Source organism: Vitis vinifera, chromosome 16, assembly GCF_030704535.1.
Source record: "Vitis vinifera cultivar Pinot Noir 40024 chromosome 16, ASM3070453v1".
In the NCBI taxonomy this organism is placed as follows: Eukaryota; Viridiplantae; Streptophyta; class Magnoliopsida; order Vitales; family Vitaceae; genus Vitis; species Vitis vinifera.
The window spans coordinates 13,686,071-13,696,312 of NC_081820.1; the positions used below are offsets into that span (position 1 = coordinate 13,686,071).

The 10,242-nt window shown below is 30.7% G+C and overlaps 1 pseudogene; it reads right to left on the minus strand.

The window, feature by feature from the left end:
• LOC100246573 (auxilin-related protein 2-like) overlaps positions 1–2,932 on the minus strand; it is an 18,027-nt pseudogene extending 15,095 nt beyond the window's left edge.
• Positions 2,933–10,242: the final 7,310 nt, after the last annotated feature.

The window sequence follows — 10,242 nt, forward strand, 5'->3', positions numbered from 1 at the left end:
AGGATCCAGTAAACCGATACCCTTCCCACCAACCCTTCACCATATCTTTGAATCATTCCACCTTAAGCCACATGTTTTCAAATCTAAAAGAGGGCATTCCCATTCTCACCCCCATCTCTCTAGCAAGATAAGGGAGTGATCAAACACTAGCTACAGCCATAGGAGTTGCAATGTATTTGAGAATTGATATTCCCAATCACTTGTGATTAGGAAACAACCAATTCTAGACAGCAATTGCCAATTCAGTCCTCCACATCATATGAAAAAGCTCCTTGTCAAGGGGAGATCAACCAAGGATAATTCCTTTATAACTTAGGAGAAACATTTCATGGTCTAGGAGATTCTGACACAATTCTTTCTCTTTTCTAGGATTTTGACCACATTGAAATTCCCTCAATACACCAAGGATCTTCCCATAACCCCTTCATGGAGCCCAACTTCTCCTAAAAATTTTCGAGTTCTATCCCAATCCTACAACCATAACTTCCGAAAAACCAAGTGAACTTTTCCTCACAACATTTGAACTAAAAAAAGATTGAATAAGAACTATTTCCATCTCAAGTAGCTCCAACACTCTATCCTAAAAGGCCACCACTCTCCAGCTACTCCCATTGCCTTTAGGGCACCCACACTCCAAGAACCTACCCACCCCTATGCTTCTAACCAAGGCTATCAACATAGCTTCCACCTTTGTCTCTTGTAGGCACACCAAATCAACATTTTGAGGATGAAACAAAGATTTAATAACCTTCCTCTTCTCCTCATTCTTAACCACTCTAGCATTCCAATACAAGATCCTTAACTTCATTGAGAAACTATAGATAAATCATAATCCATCTTGTTTTCCTTGAGCTTCCTCATTGAAGACTCATATCATAGAGCATTCCAATTTTCTCGACACTCTTTCTCTAACACAAAACTCATATTATGTTTATATCTCCATCAAGAACTAGAATCATCAACAAATAGTTCAAGATAGATACTTCTATGAAATATTGAAATGTACGTAACAAAAATAAAAAGAACCATTGCTAAGGACGGCATGATAGTTGGAGATACCTTCCTAAAAAAAGAAAATCATCATGGAGGTAATCTTTCAATTGAATAGAAAGAAGGAATTGAGGGTAGATGGCATTCATCATGACTTTCTATCAAAGATTGTTAGGAGAACATCTAAAAGACGATATACTAAGAGTCTCTTAAGAGTTCCGAGTTCCATTCGTAGAAGTTCCAAATTCAAGCTTTAACTTTCTTTTCATAGCAATTGTTCAGATTAACAAAAGAATATATGGAGTTAAGGGCTTTAGAACCATTAGCCTAAACACAAAATATACAAGATTATCACCCTACAGGTTTGGCTCCAAAAGCAAAGAGTTGGGATGGAGATGTGGGAGGTTCAGGGTTCTAGTCTTGATAGGGAGAAAAAAGAAAAGAAAAAACTCAAGATGGATGCAAGAGTAGTTCATACTTCATATGCATTCTCAACTTGATATAATCCATAACATTATTGCTCCAACTTATAGCCCCTTTGTTAAGTGTGTTTCACATATAGAGTTATAGCCTAATGAAATTCTTAATCAAAATTCCAATCCAAGGGTGAGGAGCAATAATAAAGGTTGGTTTTAAGAAAGCCTATGATCATGTTGATTAAGATTTTATGACCCACAAATTAACTAGGTAAGCTTCGTTTTTATATGGCAAACTATTAAGTGGATGCTTGTCCATGGAGAGCTTTGCTACTATAACCAATTAGAGGATGAAGGGGTGAATGAACACCTCCATGATCAATGAGAAGATCTTTAGTTTGGAGATCAAACTTCATTCCCTTACTCCACCATCTTTTAAGGTAGGGAAAATTCAACATTTTGCTCCTTTTCCCAACAATTCATAGTTGTTGAATTTTAACTTTATCAAATATCTAGATGATATGAGAAATGAAGGATTTCCCCATTCAACTTCATACAAATAGCATGCAATGCCTTCCAAAATCACTTCAAAACATAAATTACCATATATTACTAAATAAAACATCACAACCACCCAAAATTCAATGTTAATATGCTGCAGCTGTCAAGATGATGGAGCACATCCACAATATGCACGAAGCAAATACAAAATATGATTAAGTGGATACAAAAAGTACCCAAATTTAGGTAAAATATGCAACTAAGAACAAATCACATGGAAAACAGTATCTATGACTTGGGAGACTACTTCCACCAAAAGATAGCAAATCATCGAATCTAGTAAATTAAACAAACCCATATAGCTAATGTGCTTCTGATATCAAACCAATTGAGAATTGACCCAAAACATACAAGAGCAAGCATAAATCTGATTTCAGCACAAGCAGCTTAATCGATGCAGTATCCAAATTTGGGCAAAAACCTGCAGTTGAGAACCACATAGCAAACAATACCTAGTACTTGAGAGACTACTCTCAAGTAATTTGCACAAATGTATGCTTCAACTATCAAACCAATTGAGCATCTACCCAACACTTGAAAAGCAAACAACGATCCAATTTCACCATTATCGGCCAAATTGATGCAAAAGGATCCATATTCGGGCCAAAAAAAATTGCAATTGAGAACAAACCCACATAGAAATCAATACCTATTACTTGGAAGACTAATCCGACCAAACCCATGAAGCAAATCATCAAATCCAGACCCAACATCCTCGACATTTCCGGATCTCTTCGACTCCGGATCCTTCCTCCCAAAACCCCCAAGAAGATCATCAAACGCATCGTTTTGCTTCTGCTTCGATCCCGAACCATCGAAAACACATCGTAGTTCACCGAACCCGAGGTATTAAGCCCCGGCACCCCATCGAAAATATCATAATCATAAACCGGCTTATCGTAAACAGGCAACGACGTTGCTTTGGCCCCGACCCGGTGATTCGCGTGTAACTCCAAATGGGTCATTTAATCAAAAACATTTATAAAACCTATGACCTCATACTAATGTAGTAAAGCTACTATAGTATAGTGGCTCTAGGGTCGAACTCTGGGATGGGTTTTCATTCTACCAGTGATGTATTCAAAATTAGAAATTGTATTTAATGATTTCCTTAATCAAAAACTTAAAGTTTAAAAGAAAATAAAATTTGTTTTGAAAGTGTTTGAAACTAAACTAACATAAACTAATTAAAAATGGAAGAAAGAAAGTCTCCCGGAGCTAAGGGTTGCTAGGATCAAGTTCAGAATAGAAAGTGACTTCAAGAGCTTTAAAATGGTATATAGCATGTAAAAATTGGACTTCGGAAAGTGCTCCAAAAGTGCGAAAGAAGACTGCAGCTGCTACATTTTGATTTTTCTTCACTTTGCTTCTCTTTGGTTTTCTCCTTTGCTTGACTTGTTTTAACGATCCAAAAAGCTATCAAAACATTAAAACTAGCCACAAATATGATTAGAAGATATTGCTAGGTCCTTAACATGCCAATTGGACTAAAGATGGAGAACTACTACACAAAAGTGCTTAAAACATAATGCATTAAAGGTGTAAAATAGCACTTTTTGGGTAGTAATCACCCGGATGACCCACCAAAAATCGAATCGAAATTGACTGATGACGATGGCGCTCCACGGCCATCGGATGAAGAGGAGAAGAGCGAATCGGAGTCGTCCGGAGCGGCGTTCCAAGGCGATCTGGTGGGTCCGCGGGAACTGGGCTTGGAGGAGGACATTGGGGCCGATTTGGATTGGGATTTGTATCCGAAATCGGGCGCTAAAAGGCCTGAGGAGTCATTCATGGTTGGTGAATTTGGGAAATTTTAGAGATGGTTGGGGGCAAAATTGGGATCCAAAAAAAAAGTGAACGGAGGTGGTTGTGGTGGCGATGGTGGCTAGGGAGGGAGGAGCATGGAGGAGGAATAGATCTGAAAGAGTTTTTAGAGAGAGAAAGTCTTTTTTAGAGAGAGAGTTGGCCAGGCGCCTGGGCTTTGTCTGCTGGTGGCCATTTGAAGGTCACTTGCTTTTTTATTATTTATTTATTTATTTTGCAACGACCCTCTTTTTTTTTCTTTAAAAAAAAAAAAGTGAGATGAAATGTTGTTTTTTTTTTTTAATAAATAGCAAGAAAACATGAATAACTATTTTTAGAAATAATTCTAAAAAAAATAGCTTTTAAAATTAAAATATTTTTAAAAATTTTTATATCTCAATTTTTATTTTTAATTATTATATATATTTATACAATTATTTTTTAAAATAATTCTAAAAAATAAGTGAAAATAACTAAAAGATGTTGTCTAAAGACATTTTATTTTCTCTTCTTGATAATAAGAAAAAAAAATTGATTATCCAATGTATTTTAAAATTTTCTTATTCCTAAAAAAAATTGTACTAAAATAAATGTAATAATAATTTTTATAAAATAAAAAAAATAGATTTTTTTATTATATGGATATAAATGTTTTAAAAATACAAATCTACCTATTTCTTAAATTAGTATTAATTGTCTTACAATTATTAATTTTTGTAGATCAAATTGTAATTTATGCATGTATAGAAATTTAATTCACGCAAATATGTTTTGATGTTTGAAACCATATATAGATAGAGAGAACTCCACATCATATCAAAATTAAACCATATTTAAAAATATTTTTGAAATATCAAATAAATTATTAAATGTTTCGATATAAATAAATAATAATTGAAAGTTTATATCTTGATTTATGATACTGTTCACAGGATGGAGGATAAATAATACTTATATGACCTGAAAATCAAATTTTCAGCTTTTATTTTTCCTTCATTCAATGTTTAGAGTTTTCAATAAAATTTGCATTTGTAAATATCATAGATTAATTGAGCATAGAGCAAAATTAACTAATTATGAAAAATCAAGTATGTAGATTTATGTGGACCTGGACATCCCCTATTGCACAAGTCTACAACATAGTACATGCATACTCCTTAGTAAACATGTCACTGACATGAAGGAATGCAGTCAACCATCACGAATAAACTTGAACAAGATCCGAGTTTTGTAAGTGTTAGAAATATGTAAAGATAATAGTTATAAATTATAAAGTGAAAGACATTTAATAACACAAACCAATAGATATATTTAAAGATGAAAAATCTTAGTAACTTAGATGAATATAGGAAATTGCACTAAAAGAGACATGAGCACTTAAGCATTCTTCAAGATCGTTAGGAGGCTTGTGTGCTATTTGAGGACATTGCATTCTATTTAAAATTTCTTTTTGTAATTTTAATTTTCATGTCTAAGAAATTAAAAGTTCATTATACACCTTACATTTGTCATTATCCTTCGTACAACTCAACGATACTTACTTGAATAGTTTCGATAATAAATCAACAATGATCTTTGTATCTACAAGGTTATAGTAAAACTTAAGAAGTATGTAGAATTAAATCCAATAATGCATGGACAAAATTGTTAATTTAAGCTAACTTAAATAGCGTACTAACAATCTTCCCTTTTGACAAATTTGTGATAAAATAACGATTACATAAACTCTAATACTCTCAAATAAAATTTATATATCACTCAATAATGCTCAAGTTTAAAGACAAGCAACCAACCAATGATCTTTAATTATCCAACTTTAAATCTTGAAAAATCCTAGAAACTTGTAACTTGCATATACTTAAATAACATTTTTTGTTAAAAGTAGTGTAAGAGAAAAATAGATAAATCTTACTATAAAGAGTAAAAGTCACAATTCATATAGAAAACAATTAAATACTATCAAGAAATTCAATTTAAAAATCATCAATAAGATATCAATACAATCCTTTCACATTATCAAGAATTTCAATTAAATATTAATAACAAAAATGACAAAAACAAAGAAAGGAAGAAAGACTAATATATGTATAAAGAAGTGAAAATATAGTTTTATAGGCAAAAAAAAGGACATGGGCATTATAAGTAGTATTGAAAGCATTGCTTAGAGCGCTTAAGCTACGTTAAAGTTAGGAGGGTGTTGAATGCAACTTCAGTAGTGCTTCAAGGAATCCTTGTTGCTTCTAAGCCTAATTCACATGTTCTTTCAACTTTTTGAATGCTTGAATTGTCCTTTAGATTTTTGAAATATCCTACTTAATGTAAATTCCCACAAAATTCATTTAGAACTCCTGAAAAATAAAATTTTGAACATGAAAGACATATTCACATGCAAATAGCTTTAAGTGTGTTGTCGACACTCAAAAATGATTAATCATAACTAATTAAAGTAAAACTAAGAGTTTCAATTCATATCATGCAAATTATTCACAAAAATAATCTAGAGAAGAAAATTAATGGCAAATTAGAATATAAAACTTTTCAAAACTTAATAAGATACAAAAACAATAATATCAACTAAAAGTGATTGATATCAAGGCAATCAACTATCTAATCATATTGACCTAATTTACACAATCAATTTGTTCATTAAAACATGCCAAATTTTGAATTAATCTTACTTTCGTTCAATTTGAACATAATTTTTCAGATTCTTTTTAAAACTACAAGACGTTGATCTTTAAAATATAGCTTTAATTACTCTATTTGATTCATATAATTTTGACAATATTAAACTTTTGTTTTGACAGCAATTTATTTTAAAGTGGAGGCTAGATGCTACAAATGCAAAAAATTACCTTTCAAATGCTAGTCTTTGCATTAGGAGATTTTTCCAATTTTTCCAAATTTTCAAGCAATGACTTTCACTCTTAATTTAAAGGTATATAATATTGACTTGACCAATGTAGCTTTTTCACTTGAAAATTTCAATTTGTAAACTATATTAAACAAAATAGGTATGATGCTCATGAATTCCTTGAATCTAAAACTTCAAATAAATTTCCAAACTTAGATTTCCTTTTAATTAGAAACCAAAAGTCGTATAGATTAGTCGTATCAAATTCTCCATTTACCTTGTTTTCAAATCTAAAAGGAAATTAAAGAGTTTTTAAGGATAATAGATAGAAGAAGAAACATTCCGATGAATACGAAAATTTTGCAATGATTCAAATCATTTATGAAAACCATAATAAATCAAGTATATAACAAGCATAAATCAAACCATAAACAAGGAGTTGGCTCTAGGATTGTAATGCACTCTCTCTTCCTAAATCAATGATCTTAAACCAAACATATAATACTACCCTAAGGAATAACCAAGAACACTCCCTTGAAATTCAAGACCTATACTTAATGAAGATAACTAGTATATTAATAATGAAATCATACGGAAAAAATAAAAGTAGCAAAACCCAAAGGACTAAAATCAATGTAATACTAAAAAAATGACGAAACACTAAGATAAGATCTTATGTTATGGGAAAAAAATGTGCTTTGAAGAACACAAGGTTCCTTAAAATTTCCCAGGAAATGAAATCCTAATAGAAACTAAAGGAATGAAATTAGTGTTAGGATAACACTTAGATTATAGGTGTATGCAAAGTTTTTCCCAAGGATTTCTAGATCTAATAAACGGAAGCAAATAGAACAATAAAAACTTAAGATCTAGAGTTAAAATGTTATACTTATAATATGGATGTTTTCAAATTAATTATAATAGATAAAGAGGTATCGAGGATCTCAGAGATTAATAGATATTCAACCCGATAGCTCTCTTTCTTAGATCTTAGCACATAAAAAGGCAAAATCCCCTATAAAAGGGTGGAGACTGGGATTCATCTCTAGGAGATTAAGAGCCAGTTTGGTAGTGATTTTAGAAAGCGCTTCTAATATTTTTAACACTTTAAATTTTTTATCATTTTAGTGTTAGAAATGCTAGAAATGTTTTATAGAATCACTACTAAACACACTCTAATGTCAAGGATAAGAGTGTGAAACCTTAAACCCATAATAAGGTTTATCTGGACTTCCTTATTTTGGGCTTATGTCACTTGATCCAACCTACTAGATCCTATGGATCCATATACATTATGTAGTGCATAGTAAGTCCTTTAGAGACGATTAATCTTTATAGTTAGGAATATGATTTAGTCATTAAAAGAGTCAAAACAAGGTTTCTTCAGGAAACCTTAAGTTATAATTTTTGCATTGTCTCAAATACACTTTTGTATAATGATTTATTAGAATCAAACAATTTTTATATCTTTAGACACTAGACTTTAGGTTCATTTATATTCAAAAAGCTCGATGTCTTTTGATGTTTAGATTTCAAGTCCACGTTACTCCTCATTTCATCAACGAGTCTTGCTTGTCTGTATTACTTTTTCCATTTTACCATTTATTTCTATGTCAGCATTCTTGCATAATTATCCTTCAGAAACATTAATATATCATATTGACTCATATATATAAAAAAAAATTAAAGAAATTTCATATCGTTATTTTTTAATTAACTTCCTCTATTTAACAGGAAGAAAATTTGTCTTATCAAAATAATAATATGCATAACAAGTCATATTACCTTTAAGGTGTATGGATGTTTAAACACTTACTATGTAAAAACTTATGGTTTTATGATATATGTCTATATGACTTATAATGAGTTAATGCGTTATTATTTACCTTGGGGATCATGTTCGACATATCAAATTCTTCTGAATATGATACATTGTAAAGTATCATTCACATAGAATTTAATACCATTAATGACATAATCTTCTCTCTTTAAGGGGTCGCAATCAAGTTTACTTGATGCATATTAACATCATCTATTATATATGATGTACAATATATAAGACAAATATCTTGGAATAAGTTTACTTGAAATAAGCACACAATTAATACATATGATATATGCATGTATTAATTTTTTGTCCATACTATAAAATTGACAATTTTAGAAGTTTTAAATTTGAATACATATGATATAGTAACAAGACAATCAAATCAAATTTGAAGCATAACAAATTAAGAATTTCAATAATTCTATTCAAAAACAAAAATTTCACATGATTCCTTCATAACTTTCCATTATGAAAATATATCAAATTCATATAGTTAGAGCTTCGTATTGATAATGCGTTGTAAAATAAAATACTCAAAAAAAAAATGAGAATGTTTATAAAAAAATAGAATTATAGGAAAGAAAACTAATAAATATTTTATTAGAGGTCTCCTCTTGTCACAAATTTTCATATTTTACAACTATGTATATGTTTTATATAAGATTTTTTTATCTTTCAAATTATAAAAATGATTATTATTATTATTTTTTTAAAAACTAAGAAATATATTTAAAAGAAAACTTATATTAAATTTTTTTAAAATATATAATAGTAAAAAAAAATTAATTGCAATTGTGAATCGAATTGCTTGAATTTGATTTGACTATTCTGGATTTGTGTGGATTAATCTTGATATGATGAGTGTTGCGATAAAGAATTGAGGGTTATGTATATTTTTTTGATAGGTAAAAAGGGAGAAGGGGTGTTATGTATATTAATCTTGATCTGTTTCGGCTGCTGCAATTGGGATTGAATTCTTCGTGTTTGACTTGATTCATCTTGATTTATGTTAGAGAATCTTGTTGTTGTGGGTGTTGCAATTGAGAATTGAATTGCTTGGATTTGATTTGTTTGCATTTTGATTTGATTATGCTACTAAATCTTTATTACTGAAAGAATTATACTTTCATATAAGACTGCTTTTGTTCAATTCCACGCCAATTATATGTTCTAATTAGGAAAACACTTTCCCTAAGTTTGCTTTTTAAGTTTATATCAAGGAACTCTTGATTTCAGGTTGTCATAACTCCAACTCTGTGAAGCTCAAGTACTCGTATAGTCAACCTAGGTGCAGATGCATTCAGAGCAATCCATTTTAGATTACGATCACAGTGAATGTGGTAATGAATTAAATCCTCAAGGTCCATTTGAGATACCCTAGTACCACACTCTCCTCCTCTTCCACCAAACCACCTTAAAGCTTCAGAATTTCCTCCCTCAACATATTAGGCTAGACAACATGACCTAACCTCTATTGATCTTTCCTTTCTCTCTATGTATCCTTGGACTCTCTTGCTTACAATCTCAAACTATCATGTATTTCAAGTCCTTCTTCCATCAAAATGTGATTTTTTACCTCTAATGTGGCTATCTAGAATCATAATTGGTTAATAATCAGTGTTTGAGTTGCATTTAGAATTTGAGAAGTTTTGTTATTGGAAATTTCTCCTTAAAAGAAGTTTCTACATTTCTAAACTTTCTATTTTCTTAATTTTTTTTTTCTGAAGCTTCTATTTAAGTTTACTTAAAAATCTAGAAGTCTTCTTCGTTAGAAACTCTTATTACAAGAA